The sequence below is a fragment of the Mizuhopecten yessoensis genome, unplaced genomic scaffold (genome assembly GCF_002113885.1).
Source record: "Mizuhopecten yessoensis strain PY_sf001 unplaced genomic scaffold, ASM211388v2 scaffold5979, whole genome shotgun sequence".
NCBI lineage: Eukaryota > Metazoa > Mollusca > Bivalvia > Pectinida > Pectinidae > Mizuhopecten > Mizuhopecten yessoensis.
In genome coordinates, this window is record NW_018406319.1 from 27,569 (window position 1) to 42,712 (window position 15,144).

The 15,144-nt window shown below is 38.8% G+C and overlaps 1 protein-coding gene and 1 long non-coding RNA gene across 2 annotated transcripts in view; one reads left to right on the forward strand and one right to left on the reverse strand.

The window, feature by feature from the left end:
- LOC110451376 overlaps positions 1–15,144 on the reverse strand; it is a 32,018-nt gene that overhangs the window by 13,066 nt on the left and 3,808 nt on the right. The window lies entirely within an intron of this gene.
- Positions 6,978–8,099, forward strand: LOC110451378. Its single transcript, XR_002463066.1, has 3 exons — positions 6,978–7,097; positions 7,399–7,480; positions 7,794–8,099. It is a non-coding gene; the product is annotated as an uncharacterized LOC110451378 (long non-coding RNA).

Genomic DNA, 15,144 nt, shown 5'->3' on the forward strand with positions numbered 1-15,144 from the left:
TCCCATGAATGCTTTTGATTAAATATGATTGATATCCAGTGCATAGTTCTACAGAAGAAGTCGTTTATAGCAATCTAGCCAAATTGCCCCCTTTTTGGCCCCGCCCCTCAGCCCCCTGGGGGGTCAGCCCAACCATTTGTACAATTTTGAATCTCCACCACCTAGGGATGCTTCCAGGCAAATATGGTTGATATCCATCTCTTAGTTCCAGAGAAGAAGTCGCTTAAAGCAATATAGCCAAATTGCCCCCTTTTTGCCCCGCCCCTCAGCCCCCTGGGGGGTCAGCCCCACCATTTGTACAATTTTGATTCCCCACCACCTAAGGATGCTTCCAGTCAAATTTAGTCAAATTCCAATCAGTGGTTAAGAAGAAGAAGCTCACCTTGGTCCTTTGGACCAGGTGAGCTAATAAAGGTGAACTACATATATAACCACAGCTATTTCAGACCTGTAGTTACACGGATGATCCCTGTGCCGTTTATAATAAAAAAAATAATGAAAGATATTTCTTGTTTATTGTTTATACTCTGACAATATAATCACTTGATAAATTATTACACCTGGAGCAGAAGACGGCGTGTTTAGGTCTTTAACTCAAATTGTTATTTTGGAATCCCGTCCCTCTGCCCTATAGGTTGCGGCGCACTGCATGAACACAATTCTTTCGTACAAAATGTGTATATATAGGAATTGTCTAAAAGAATAGACCGTAACTCCAAATGTTAACAAACGGAGAATGAGTATTGCCTTGCATAGGTTAAGAAGATAATGTGAAAACGTGACAATCCAGAACGTGTACTGCTGTGCTATGTTTACAATGCTCTGTCGTCACGTGTTGAGACGATAAACGTGAGCGTAGGAAACGTGTTACTCTGGCAGACGCACTATATGCGAGTTGACCTCCATGCGGCACTCACCGGGTCATTGCACACGGTTGCATAGTCGGTAAGTGGGTCACAACAACGAAATGAATTTTGTTGAGGTCAAGTTTAAAGGGGCATCACGCTGAAGTAACTTTTTTTTTGTCTTTTTTCCAAATACTACATAAACATATCAAGTGAGACTCCTTATGGAAAATGCCGATCGGATTTGGCTGAAATAGATTCATAAAAATGATTAAATCTAAGATAATCATCGGTATTTCTACCTGTCTGACCAACGTTTTGTTCAGGGATTTCCCTCTACTAGCGCATGCGCATAGCACACCATTTCTTTGTAAACAAAATGACTGGCCGTGTGAAGTAAGCCAAAGAAAAGTGTTGTACCGTGTCAGCTACGAAGCGAATAGTTGCCAAATGGTCAAAAGATAGCGCAAGGGGTACGTTACGGAATCATTATTGCCAGTGGGAAGTATTCAAAGCAGAAAATAACTGCCCTAGCAGTCAGTACGGTGCATGTTTTCTTCCGGATAGCGGCCGGTTAAGCTGAAATAAAATCGACAGAAATGCTAGCGCTGTTTATGTTATGAATAAATATCTAAAACTATTAACCTCGCTAGTATCATTGTGTGAGTTTGAACACAGATGAACTTAGTTTAATATGTTAATGGGCATGTATCGGAGAGAGTTTACTTTGTGTTTTTTATAATTATACAGTGGTTTATGCAAACGAAAGGGATAAGTGACTGGTTAGTTTGATTTTGCCATGAGGCCCCCCAAGGGATAACTGCTGTGATGGCCACGGCGTATTCTGTTCTCTGATCCTCTGTCGGTGCTCGGGGTCAAATGAGATACGTGCGCTATTAGATTTACATAATTTATAATATTACCGGGATCAGTAAAATGGTATGATTTAATTATATTGCTGAATTAAACGATTGTTTTTTGTTTTGACATGCAAGTTTTAAATTAGTACTAATATAATACCCGGCCTGCCCTGGCGCGACGACGCAATATATAAAAAAAAAATCGCTCTTCGTCAGAAAGCTACGTTATCGCAGCTAGATTAAAAATGTCAAAATGACGGACCAGGATGAATAACTGAGGAAGGAGAACCTACTTCTAGTAAATAGGATCGCATAACACTTTTTTTTTAAATCGTAATTTTTCAACAGTTCATGTTTTCATATGATGTTGACTTAGAATGTATGATCATGTAACAACCTTTTCTCTATAAAGAATAAATTTTCGACTTCAGATAGAATCGGAATACGTATTGAAAACAGGGGAAAAAATATTTGATTACGTTATAAAAATGGCGCGTGCTGCCGATAACTACGGCTTCTGTTTCGGACCAAAGGAACTGATTAAAGAAAAGTTGTCTCAGCATAAAAAGGTCCATTTAAAAGTATGCTTTAATCTCTGTAAAGTATTGAAAAAATATAATTATCAAGTATCTCAACACGTTCCTTATTGACACATATTCTACATGTACACGTAGTGGTTTTGCCATACAGTTTATTGTGTGTGATGGTTAATATGACTTCCTAAATGTTAGCGTTTGGAGACAGTGAAAGTGGGAAAGAGAGTATACATAGATTTATATTCATGGTCTAGAAAAAAAATGGCCAAAGACATTGAGTTGTTTAATGTAATAAATAAATTCACAAACGTTTCCTTTTTATATTCGCGTGTAGTTTGTCATTGCATATATGCACTTTATGTAAACATTTGAAAAGGGATATTCGTCTCGTGAATATTCCTTTTTACAGAAAGGTTTGTCCCATTGTTGAGGGAGTGTTTAGCCCCGTACCACCTGTACCGGTCACGGGAGAAGGCTGTGATAAATTGTAAAAACTTGTGCCCCATCCTTTGTTTAATTTTATTGGCAACAAATTTATGTTAAAAGCTAAATAAATTTAAATTCTTAATATTGGCAAGTGTGCAATTAACTTCTGATGATGAATAATTACTGTTCAATAAGTTTGAATACGGAATTAGAAATCATATAACTTGGTTTCATAGTGCGGTAAGAAGTTGCAGTTGCCTGACGGCCCCTCTCTGAGGGCCCCTTTGTAAACCGTTTCATCTCGCTCGCACCACTTGTGTTTGCTGCCTAATCAGGTGACGTTATCGGCGCTATTTTTAGCCGGGCTTTCCCGAACAATCTTAGTGGTCAAACTGGACATTTGGAACGGACTATGAATATGGGGATAGCGAGGTAACATAAGTGGAAGTGCATACAATACATACATTCTTTAAAAAAACGCCTTTTCACGTGATGTCCCTTTAATGTATACACATGTGCACAGAAACGATCATCGTACGGACTGGCCTGCTGTCGTTAGATTGACACACACCAACGGCAAAGCTTCTGTGTGAGACCAGTCTACAATAAGTACACCGTCTGATGAGTTAGGCATGCCCGAAACGTACTGAACGCATATCATATGAGAAGTACGTAAGCAGCTTATACCATTCATGACATGTGTCTATAGGTACCTACGATGGTATATGTATGTATGATATTATTGGCACACATTGAAGTACATTATACTCATGCAACATGAGGCGAAAAAGCGTCAACGGTCACCTAAGTTGTAATTTGATAGTTATTTTCTTCTATTGAGATATGAGATTGAGATAGTGTATTATTTCCATAGTAAAAACAAAAATGAAACAAGAACACACACATACTAACAATATTGAAATTAATAATAAAATGTGTCCCCATTTTCTCTGTATTGATCAAGGGAATTAAAATGTAACTTAATGAAAGCTCTATATCCTCGCTATATCCTTAAAAGTTAGGTTTGCATCGGTTTATTATAAAGATGCCTAAATGTAACTCCACATAATGGATTTGGTGATATGGGGCTTATGAAATTAAGGTTAAAGTCACCTGAAAATGTTAATCCTTCCCTTTCCCACCCCTCTTAATTATAAGTCATATTTAAGGACCTCAAATTAAATATCGAAATTAAGGTTCAAGAAACTTTATATAAAGTCGCATACATGTAAACAAAGGACATTAGTTCTTGAGACCTTTTATTGTGACAAACATTTGTAAAATAACACTAACACGTTATATCACAAGTAAAAGAAGATACTCCCATATATTAATAAAAAGCAATAATTATCACAGAAAAAGAAAATATCCTATCCCAGGTTTCTCCCTGATATGGATCCCCCTTCCAACAAAGGCCCGGGACAAGACACTTTGATACAATAAATATATCAGAAAAGTGTAAATGTGAAAAGTAATAAATGTGATCACAGATAAGAAGTATTCAGAATAGGTTTATAAAAGACACAGGTAATAGTGAATGCATGTATATCACACAAGAATTACTTAGGATTAAAACACTATCTAGTGACATAGAATGAAATTAGACAGAATATAAAATAGTGTGAAATTAAAAAAATGATACCGAAATCATTTAACAAAGTCAAATTTTGTAAAAAATATTTTCTAGAAAGAATGGAATTAGAATAAGAATAAGATACTGCAAATTATAGAATAGGATTAATACATATATATGAATACAAACCAGGGCAATATGGAGTATCACTCCATATTATGCAATTTTGATATATTGAACTTGTACCTATGATATCAAAATGGGACATAGTGAAGTTAACCTAGTCTGTACATTTAATTAGACAATTTAAAAATATTATAATAACTGTTCACTACCATTATTTCATCTCAATCTCTTTTAAACTGAAAGCTACGACATGACACATTATCTTAACTGTATCTATACCTGGGTCAAGCGGGAAATGCTTTTATTAATTGTAGAGAGGTGCCCCGGCTTCAAACCAAGATGGTTGTGGCTATTTGAAACCAAAACGCCACAGTTAAATGCCACAGAAACATATACATTTAAGGGCCTGATGATCGTTATAACTTAAACGTTTACATAGAGCATTCCGTAGCATTTAGTGTATTAAAACAGCTAGGTGTTTATTAAACATTGTACATGTAGGACATTTTATTGACAATTTATAAAACCACATATATCATCCAAGGGCACATCATATCAAAACCATTTATCAATTAAATTCACTTACCATTCATTTTCTTATTCAAAATCTGCGTAATATATATATATATATGACTATAGTGGTTTTGCAAATCCACATACATCTGATATGCTATTTAAGATATCTCATATACAAATTAAATACAATATGTTAATTAAGTATATAAGATACATTGTAAAATTGATATCTCGCTACTATATGAGATATCTTAATTATGTATCTTAATTATTAATTACAGTAACACGATTTCACAATGAAGAAGATATCGTATAAAGGCAATTAAATGATATACATCTAAAATAGCGTGTCATTTAATTTCTAAATATGAATCTTATATATATATAGTATATAAGATATCTCATATAGAAATTAAATACAAGAAGTTAATTAAGTATGATAGCTTATGTAATTTAGATAACGCTACTATATAAAGCTAGCTTATGTAATTTAGATATCGCTACTATATAAAGATAGCTTATGTAATTTAGATATCGCTACTATATAAAGCTAGCTTATGTAATTTAGATATCGTTACTATATAAAGATAGCTTATGTAATTTAGATAACGCTACTATATAAAAATAGCTTATGTAATTTAGATATCGCTACTATATAAAGATAGCTTATGTAATTTAGATATCGCTACTATATAAAGATAGCTTAAGACTACTTTAGACTTCTCGTGTTTGTATGAGGACACTTCATAATACTCCATCCCATATACCTACTGACCAAAACTCAGGACCTTTGACCTAATGGAACTTATGAAAATCATCATATTTGTTTTCTTATTAATCTACAAATGTTTACATTTGACCCATTAAAAACTTAAAACTCATTTTGCCTGTGTATTTTTGAATGAAGTTCAAAATCGATTATTCAACCCAACAAGCTACATAGAAAATATGACTCGAGGCGTTATATTTCTTTAGAAGAACTCGTTTAAAGTAAAACCCCAAAGACGGACGGCGTGACTTAAGTTCAACTGTACTTCATGCCGGGTGAATTTATAACGGAGCGTATAACAGAAGATCGTAATTTATACTTTATGATATTACGTCTATAACATAATTTTATGATATCTCGTCTATAACACAAGTTCATGATAATTCGTCTATGACATAAATTTATGATATCCTGTTTATAACGTAAATTTATGATATTTCGTCTATAACATAAATTTAAAAATCAATAACACAATTGTATGATAGTTTGGCAATGACATACGTTTATGGTGTTTCCTCAATAACATAAATTTATGATATTTCGTTTATAGCATAGGTTTATGATATTTCGTCTACAAGTGGTTGTATGTTATAACATTTGTCATTGTAAAAGTTCATGTTCACTTTATTGACTGACAGTTTGTGTGATATTTTTCTGTGTTCCAGCTGTAAGAGAGTTAAGATTTATGCTGTATTGGCTGTGTACGATAGGACTGACAGTTTGTGTGATATTTGTCTGTGTTCCAGCTCTAAGAGAGTTTAGATTTCTGCTGTATTGGCTGTGTACGATAGGACTGTCGGTGTGTGCAGTTTACGGTAAGAGTCGGTGAGTAAACTCGGTATGTAAATATGTCATACAATGCATCAAAACTGTCTGACAATTAAGTATTTTATACAGCTAGGAGTCTGATTACACAGATGGGAAACTGATACGTAGTTTTTGAAATTCCTGTTGGTGTATTCATCTGAGAGAAAAACATTGTATTTTACAAGAAACTGACTTAAGATTTTTTTTGAATTATATGATATATAGATAGTGTCGCGGAGACAGCCTGTCTGGTGTTTCACAGTTTTAACTACATGGTTTTACAGAAATACATACAAAATATATAACTCCCGCCATTAGGTAATGTCCATAATATGTGTATAGTATATCAAGTGTGACAGTAATGTTTAAAGTAATGATGTCATAGGTTGTATGGTATAGTGGTGTATGGTGCTGTCATGTATGTAACATTGTCCATGTGTTCAGATGTCAACAGTCCCATGTGCTTCTGTGTATGTTTACCTGTCCTGTGACCTGTGACCTATATATAAAGTACCTGTTGGTCATGTGACTGCCACCTCAACTGTATCCCTCACCTGCATGCTTTCTACCTCTGTGTGCAAGAAACTGGCAGCCATGCTGGGTGTAACATTTTGATACCAGAATTTAGAAGAGAACCAGGTATGCGTTTGGGTGTTACATATGTTTTATAATAAGGAAATATTGTCCCATGGTTGTTTCAAAGAAGCTCCCTAACTTTTAATAACTTTATATCTCAAAATAAGCTTTATTGAGCCAATTACTTCTACCTGCCATTTTTAGCATTGGTCAACCTGTATAATGAATATCGGGAAAGTATTGGCTATGTTAGAGACCATTCTATTTTAAGTAATAAACTTAAATACCAATTAAACATTATGTTAACTAGCTATAACCGTCTAATGATTATTATGACCCCATAGTAAAGGATATTTTGGTCCAGGTGTGAAATGGAATTCGAGTAGACCTGTGTAGTGACCTGTGTAGTGTACAAGCACGGAGCTAGCCCCTGTCGGAATGATAGAGTAAGTTCACGTTTAATTAATGTAATGTAATTAATAATAAAATGTATTTCAGATATTGTATATTATTGATAGTATTTAATTAGTCGATTAAATAGGCCATAGAGCCACATAGTTTTACAAGTAATGCCACTATAATAATGGAATATGTGACGGAGCTAAATTATATAGTATTAATTACCGTATAATTATAGATAATAAATATAATTAGTTTGATAGGTTTTATACTTTATAAATACATTGTATGGTGTATAATGTAGTATTTCAGTGAAACATTGAGTCAGTCTCTTATACGTGTGTTATTGTGTCATTGTAGGGTGTTTTCTACGTTACGTCTTGTTTGTGCTACGGTTGCTGTTGTTTTAAATAAATGGTGGAAACAAAGTCCGTCGTAGTCTGTGATGATTCCCCAGATGGGAGATAAACCCCACCCCCACCAAAATAGTATACGAATATCTATAATTAAACTCCCAGCCCTGCAGGTGGGGGATCGGGAAAAGAATACACATGCTGTTACCCACTGCATGTATCTTTGGAGGCGACTGATGCGGGAACCCCCATGCAGAATTGGAGAATTGCCTTGGTGTCCTCTATATTTGGGGACACAAAAGGCACCAAAATAAATCTGCTGCACACAATGCAATATTTCGCACCTTTTTCTTTCTTTCTACCTTTTATTTCCTAGCACCTTGCTTGGCAATAACTCACGTTTGGCCTTAATATTGAGCGTTCGCCCAGGTGAGGAAGGCAATGGGTTCTGTCCCAAGTCCTTAAAAATGGTAGTTAGTATTCCCTGCTTAACGTTCAGCGTTTAGGTGAATGGCGCAACAACTGGTTCACCCGCTGTCAGTTCTGGGTGACATCGGCATGGTATTTCAGTGAGATAGCACCATAAAGTAGGCATCAGATCCACACTATCACAAGGTGGCAAGCACACCAACATACCCTGTCTCATGCATACACACACGCAAGCACGCATACACTACACACATGGAGGCACGTCCTTACATAACCTTAGCTGTTAATAGGACGTTAAACAAAACTAAACCAAACCAGACCTATGGAACGTGTCCTGCCTAGCTAATAAGTGGAACCCAGCGATTGTTTTCTTGACATATTTTGAAATCTAAGTAGGTACGTAAATATATGTTGGTAACTTGATTTGCCGCTGTATGGCTGAATTATTTTATTTTGTAACGTAAATGAAACACTGACAGGAAAGGAACCCGCCATTTGCCTGACCGCAACCCCTCCCCGGTCTATTTCAAGTAGCAGTAACCTTGACCTTTTTTTATAAATCCCTATCGTACATCTACATTAAATACAATGAATCACCATATCAAAGACAGATGGATACTGTATAGGGCACACAAATATCCAATGCGGGCCCTTATTAACAAAAACATATTATAAACAAGAGTCCCAAGACCTTAACGGTCACCTGAGTTACATCATAGGTTCTAGTGGCTTTATTTTATTGATTAGATGTGATGTGGAAATCAGCATGTAAACCAAGTGAAATACAATTTTACAATGTAATACCCTCATTCACCAAATATGATTCTGACTAAGTTTGAGTAATTTTCGGTTGAAAATGGATAAATTATACCCAAAAGTGTTATTTCCCTAAATAAACTATGGTAAACTTAACCACCTCCCCAATGGAGAACGAATAGCTCGGGGTCCTGAAATTGACAATTTAAATAAAGCCCCTGATGATCTTTCTTTCCATGCACTGAAAATGAATGTAGTATCGCTGAGCCTGGAGAAGAAGATTTTTGAAATATTGGTTATTTTTTCCTTTGGGGCCCCGCCCTGGCCCCAGGGGTTGGGGTTGGAATCCCAATTTTACAATTTTGTAGCCTCATCTACCAAGGATGATTCTGACCAAGTTTGACAAAAATCCATCGACTGGTTCTTGAGAAGAAGTTGAAAATGTAAAAAGTTGACGGACGACGCACGACGCACGACGACGGACGGAAAGCGATTAGAATAAGTCATTTGAGCAAAGCTCAGGTGACCTAAAAACACACAACAAAACATCGATAACATAGTTACCAGATTTCGTCGGCACTGTGGAGTGTCGTGAAGGGTTACACCACTAGGATGTGCTAAAGGAGCATTTTAAATCAAGAAGTTTGTAAATGTTCTTCAAAACAAGTTATATATAGATATTCATCCTTCCTCTCTAAATACTTTGTGGTCACCGTGTTCGTGTGTCGATACAAAAGTGTGCCAGTACGAGTGCACCTAACGACCGTCCTTAATATGAAACATTGACATGTCGAACTTGACCTTACAAATCGAACAGGTGACTACACCCTACTTTAAATGTAGAAGAATGTGACGTCAAATTGTGAAGATTTACATCATTTTATCTCTTAGAATGAATGTCACATAGAATAGATAGAGATTAGTGTATGTTGTAAACACAGGGACCTAAGATAGTTACAGCTATTTTTAGGTACACTATTTTTGTACCTAAACGTATTTTACACGTTTGTGGGGTTTTGATCAATACCCCTCAAACGTGTAAAATTACTCTAAACACCTTATTTTAGGTCCAAATATAGCTTTTACAAATTCCAAGGTCCCTGACTGTTGTTGAATACAGGCTCTAACCCCTAAAATTATAGGTGTTTTCATGTACTGTACAGCACATTCACAATAAGTCAGAAATAATTGTCTCCGCCCAATCAAAAGAGTTGAATAGGAGATCTTTATGTTGGACTCATTCACAATAAAAACATGTACACAAACAAGCGTTACGGACAGGACAAACAGTGTCCGAAGTAGTAAGGCGGTCAACAAGCAGGCAGGATTCGGCATCGGTCAAACATTATTCAAACAAGGTGGCTCAGGTTTTCGACAATAGCAAAACTATCTTGGAATGACACTATCAAAACAGTGGTTAAGTCAAGAACTTTTTTTTAAAGTTTGGGGTCTGTACGTAAATGTATAAAGCCCTCTAAAAGACTGTTCATATGATTACAGGGACCTGACACTTTGTAACAGTTGATTTGTATTGACCTATCCTGAAGTGTAGGTAGTAATCAACTCTTGGAAAATTACCAACCAAGATGATGGTACACACTAAAAAACTGACCCCACAAAACGTCCTTGCATCAAACATCAAAATTCTTGAAGATTGTTTGGGGATAGTACAGTAGAGTGTAGTGGATGTAGTGATATAATGTAGTGGATGTAGTGGTAGAGTGGAGTGGAGTGGAGGTAGTGGTAGAACCAAGTGGATGCAGTTGAAGAGTGCAGTGGATGTAGTGGTGGATGTAGTGGATGTAGTGGTAGAGTGTAGTGGATGTAGTGGTGATAGTGTAGTGAATGAAGTGGATGTAGTGGTAGAGTGAAGTGGATGTAGTGGTGGATGTAGTGGATGTAGTGATAGAGTGTAGTGGATGTAGTGGTGATAGTGTAGTGGATGTAGTGGTGGATGTAATGGTNAGATGTAGTGGTAGAGTGAAGTGGATGTAGTGGTAGAACCAAGTGGATGCAGTTGAAGAGTGCAGTGGATGTAGTGGTGGATGTAGAGGGTGTAGTGGTGGAGTGTAGTGGATGTAGTGGTGGTAGTGTAGTGGCGATAGTGGTAATAGTGAAGTGGATGTAGTGGTGGCTGTTGTGGTGATAGTGTAGTGGATGTAGGGGTGGATGTAGTGGATGTAGTGGGAGATGTAGTGGATGGTGTGGTGGATGTAGTGGTGGATGTAGTTGATGTAGTGGTAGAGTGTAGTGGGTGGAGTGGGGATAGTGTAGTGGATGTAGTGGTGATGGGGAAGTGGTGATAGTGGGAATAGTGTAGTGGATGGAGTGGTGGATGTAGAGGTGATAGTGTAGTGGGGATAGTGGGAATAGTGTAGTGGATGTAGTGGGGGATGTAGTGTTGATAGTTAAGTGGATGTAGTGGTGATAGTGTAATGGATGTAGTGGTGATAGTGTAGTGTATGTAGTGATGATATTGTAGTGGATGTAGTGGTGATAGTGCAGTGGATGAAGTAGATGTAGTGGTAGAGGGAAGTGGATGTAGTGGTGGATGTAGGGGTGATAGTGTAGGGGATGTAGGGATGATAGTGTAGGGGATGGAGTGGTGATAGTGTAGTCGATGTAGTGGTGATAGTGTAGTGGATGGAGTGATGATAGTGTAGTGGATGTAGTGGGGATAGTGTAGTGGATGTAGGGGTGGATGTAGTGGATGTAGTGGGGGCTGTAGTGGTGGTAGTGTAGTGGATGTAGTGGTGATAGGGTAGCGGATGTAGTGGATGAAGGAGTGGGTGTAGTGGTGATAGTGGAGCGGATGTAGTGGATATAGTGGTAGATGTAGTGGATGTTGTGGGGGATGTAGGGGTGGGTGTAGTGTTGATAGTTAAGTGGATGTAGTGGTGATAGTGTAGAGGTGATAGTGGTAATAGTGTAGTGGACGTAGTGGTGGCTGTAGTGGTGATAGGGGAGTGGAGATAGTGGTAATAGTGTAGTGGACGTAGTGGTGGCTGTAGTGGTGATAGTGTAGCGGATGTAGTGGATGTAGTGGTAGAGTGTAGTGGATGTAGTGGTGATAGTGTAGCGGATGTAGTGGATGAAGTAGTGGATGTAGTGGTGATAGTGTAGCGGATGTAGTGGATATAGTGGTAGATGTAGTGGATGTTGTGGTGGATGTAGTGGTGGATGTAGTGTTGATAGTTAAGGGGATGTAGTGGTGATAGTGTAGTGGTGGATGTAGTGGTGGATGTAGTGGATGTAGTGATAGTGTAGTGGATGTTGTGGTGATAGTGTAGTGGATGTAGTGGTGATAGTGTAGTGGATGTAGTGGTCATAGTGTAGTGGATGTAGTGGATGTAGTGGATGTAGTGGATGTAGTGGTAGAGTGTAGTGGATGTAGCGGTGATAGTGTAGTGAATGTAGTGTAGATAGTGTAGTGGATGTAGTGGTGATAGTGTAGTGGATGTAGTGGTAGAGAGACGTAGAAGTAGTGGTAGAATGGAATGGAAGTAATGGGTGAGTGGAGGTAGTGGTGGAATCGAGGTAGTGGGAGAATGTGGTTTTAGAGTGGAGTGTAGACAGTGGTAGAATGTAGTGGATTTAGTGGTAGAGAGGAGTGGAGGTAGTGGTAGAGTGGAGTTGAGGTAATGGTAGATTGGAGTTGATAGTGGTAGAGTGAAGTGGAGTTAGTGGTAGCGCCGAACGTAATGTATGTAGTGTCGAATGTGTAGTGGATGTAGTGGTAGAGAGGAGTGGAGGTATTGGTGGAATGGAGGTAGTGGGATAATGTAGGGGATGTATTTATAGAGTAGAGTGTAGACAGTGGAAGAGTGTTGTGAATGTAGTGGTAGAGAGGAGTGGAGGTAGTGGTAGCGCCGAACGTAATGGATGTAGTGTCGAATGTGTAGTGGATGTAGTGGTAGAGAGGAGTGGAGGGAGTGGTAAAGTGGGATGTAGACAGTGGTAGAGTGTAGTGGATGAAGTGTAGGGAGGAGTGGATGTAGTGGTAGAGTGGAGTTGAGGTAATGGTAGAATGGAGTTGATATAGTGGTAGAGTGAAGTGGAGGTAGTGGTAAAGTGGGATGTAGACAGTGGTAGAGTGTAGTGGATGAAGTGTAGGGAGGAGTGGATGTAGTGGTAGAGTGGAGTTGAGGTAATGGTAGAGTGGAGTTGATATAGTGGTAGAGTGAAGTGGAGGGAGTGGTAAAGTGGGATGTAGACAGTGGTAGAGTGTAGTGGATGAAGTGTAGGGAGGAGTGGATGTAGTGGTAGAGGGGAGTTGAGGTAATGGTAGATTGGAGTTGATAGTGGTAGAGTGAAGTGGAGTTAGTGGTAGCGCCGAACGTAATGTATGTAGTGTCGAATGTGTAGTGGATGTAGTGGTAGAGAGGAGTGGAGGTAGTGGTAGAGTGGAGTTGAGGTAATGGTAGAGTGGAGTTGATATAGTGGTAGAGTGAAGTTGAGGAAGTGGTAGAGTGGAATGGAGGTAGTGATAGAGTGGAGTGTAGGTAGTGATAAAGTACTGTGGAGGTAGTGGTAGAGTTAAGTTGAGGTAGTGGTAGAGTTAAGTGTATGTAGTAGTGTATTGGACGTATTGGTAGAGTGAAGTGGATGTAGTAGTGGAGTGGAGGTAGTGGTAGAGTGGAGTGTACGTAATGGTAGAATGAAGTGGAGGAAGTGGTAGAGGAAAGTTCAGATAGTTGTAGAATGAAGTGGATGTAGTAGTGTATTGGAGGTAGTGGTCGAGTGAAGTGGATGTAGTGGTAGAGCGGGGGTAGTGGTAGAGTGGAGTTGAGTTAGTAGTACAGTGGAGTTGAGGTAGTAGTCTAGTGGAGTTCAGGTAGTAGTAGAGAGCAGTTGAGGAAGTGGTAGAAATGAGTGGAGGTAGTGGTAGAGTGAAGTGTACGTAATGGTAGAATGAAGTGGAGGAAGTGGTAGAGGGAATTGGAGGTAGTGGTAGAGTGAAGTGGATGTAGTAGTGGAGTAGAGGTAGAGTTGAGTGTACGTAATGATAGAATGTAGTGGAGGTAGTGGTAGAGTGGAGTGGATGCAATAGTAGATAGGAGTGGAGATAGTGGTAGAGTGGATTGGAGGAAGTGGTAGAGTGAAGTGGATGTAGTAGTGGAGTGGAGGTAGTGGTAGAGTGGAGTTGAAGTAGTGGTAGAGTGGAGTTGAGGAAGCGGTAGAGTGGAGTGGAGGTAGTGGTAGACTGAAGTTGAGGTAGTGGTAGAGTGAAGTGGAGGTAGTAGTAGAGGGAAATTGAGGTAGTGGTAAAGTGGATGGAGGTAGTGGTAGAGTGAAGTGTACGTAATGGTAGAATGAAGGGTAGAGTTGAGTGTACGTAATGATAGAATGTAGTGGAGGGAGTGGTAGAGTGGAGTGGAGGTAGTGGTAGAGTGAAGTGGATGTAGGAGTGGAGTAGAGGTAGAGTTGAGTGTACGTAATCATAGAATGTAGTGGAGGTAGTGGTAGAGGGGAGTGGATGCAATAGTAGATAGGAGGGGAGATAGTGGGAGAGTGGATTGGAGGTAGTGGTAGAATAGTGTAGTGAATGTAGTGTAGATAGTGTAGTGGATGTAGTGGTGATAGGGTAGTGGATGTAGTGGTCATAGTGTAGTGGATGTAGTGGATGTAGTGGATGTAGTGGTAGAGTGTAGTGTATGTAGCGGTGATAGTGTAGTGAATGTAGTGTAGATAGTGTAGTGGATGTAGTGGTGATAGGGTAGTGGATGTAGTGGTCATAGTGTAGTGGATGTAGTGGATGTAGTGGTAGAGGGTAGTGGATGTAGCGGTGATAGTGTAGTGAATGTGGTGTAGATAGTGTAGTGGATGTAGTGGTGATAGGGTAGTGGATGTAGTGGTCATAGTGTAGTGGATGTAGTGGATGTAGTGGATGTAGTGGTAGAGTGGAGTTGAGGTAGTGATAGGGTGGAGTGGAAGTAGTGGTAGAGTGAAGTGGAGGTAGTGGTAGAGTGAAGTGGAGGAAGTGGTAGAGGGAATTGGAGGTAGTGGTAGAGTGAAGTGGATGTAATAGTGGAGTAGAGGTAGAGTTGAGTGTACGTAATGATAGAATGTAGTGATAGAGTGTAGTGGTGATAGTGTAGGGGATGAGGTGGAGGGTGTGGAGGTAATAGTGGAGTGGATGGAGTAGTAGATAGGAGGGGAGATAGTGGTAGAGG